Genomic DNA, 1,293 nt, shown 5'->3' on the forward strand with positions numbered 1-1,293 from the left:
ACGCCAAAAAATCGGACAACGCTTGCCATAGAAAGTATATGATCTTCCTCGGGTTCTTCAGCTTCCATACTGCCTTTTTACTGGCATTATGGATTGGTTCTAGCACTTGTGGGTGATCACTTTGCGTCCTCTGTTCATGAGACCAATTACGTAAAGGGCTCACTATAGGAATGACAGACGGACTAGCAGCAACCAATATTCTCTTCTTCAAAGAAAAGCTTTGAATGGCTTACCTTCTTTCTGAATAGGTATTAGTTTGGTAATAGTTAGAGCACCGGAAAACCTTACGGAAAGCCTAACCAGACTGAGAAAGGCATAGGTTTTGATTCCTGGAGATTGAGCAAATTAGAAAAACTTTTGACTCGAAAGAACTCCACTAAAAGGAATTCATTGGACTTTCCGATACAGCACCTTGGACGAGCACGAGGCTTAGTCAAGTAGAAAAACTCGACTGAAAGGAGAGGTTGTTTACATACTCGAGCACTTGTTGCGAGAGTTCCAACGGAAGGTGAGGATAGATTTTGTGGATACACTTTATCGATTGAATATGAGAAGCTTAGTAGCTGTTCAGCGGGTGCAGCTAAAGGAGGACCTCCAGCCCTCCTTCCTTTACTCTTGGTACCTAGACACTTTGAATCAAGGCTACGCGGCAGGAAGCGAGGGGTGGGACCGTGGGAGAACAGTGCCTATCGCCGTAATCGCCTTTGTGTATCCTGCAACAAAAAGGTAATCTAAAGACCATATAAGACACTACAACAAAACAGGGGATTAAGGACTGCACAATTCGTCATTAAATCGTCATTAATCTCTTATTACGACGATTTAACGACGATTCTCCAATCGTCGTTAGTAGCTCGTCATAAAATTGTCGTAAATATAACGACGAACAATAGTAGTCTTTAAATCATCGTAAAATTATCCGTCGTAAGTAGACTTAATATTAGGTCCACATATCTCATCGTAAATCAGTCGTAAAATGTCCTTGTTATGCTGTTGTAAAACCGGGCGTAAAAATCAGGTTAGATGGCCATAAAATTTACGACAAATTCACATCGACATTCGACGTGAATTAGTCGTAAGTTTTACGACTAGTTTACGGCCAATTAACATCCTTATTAATTATTCATTTAAAAAAATAATTTTTTTTTAAATTATAAATTCAGAAAATAATTTTTTTTGCAAAATTTTTTAAATTCGAAAAATTAAAATTAAAATCTAATACATTAACATTTTGACGTAATTGAGTCGTAATGTAACAACTACTTTAAGACGATATTTAGAAATTGTCGCCAG

Source organism: Brassica napus, chromosome C5 (assembly GCF_020379485.1).
Source record: "Brassica napus cultivar Da-Ae chromosome C5, Da-Ae, whole genome shotgun sequence".
NCBI lineage: Eukaryota > Viridiplantae > Streptophyta > Magnoliopsida > Brassicales > Brassicaceae > Brassica > Brassica napus.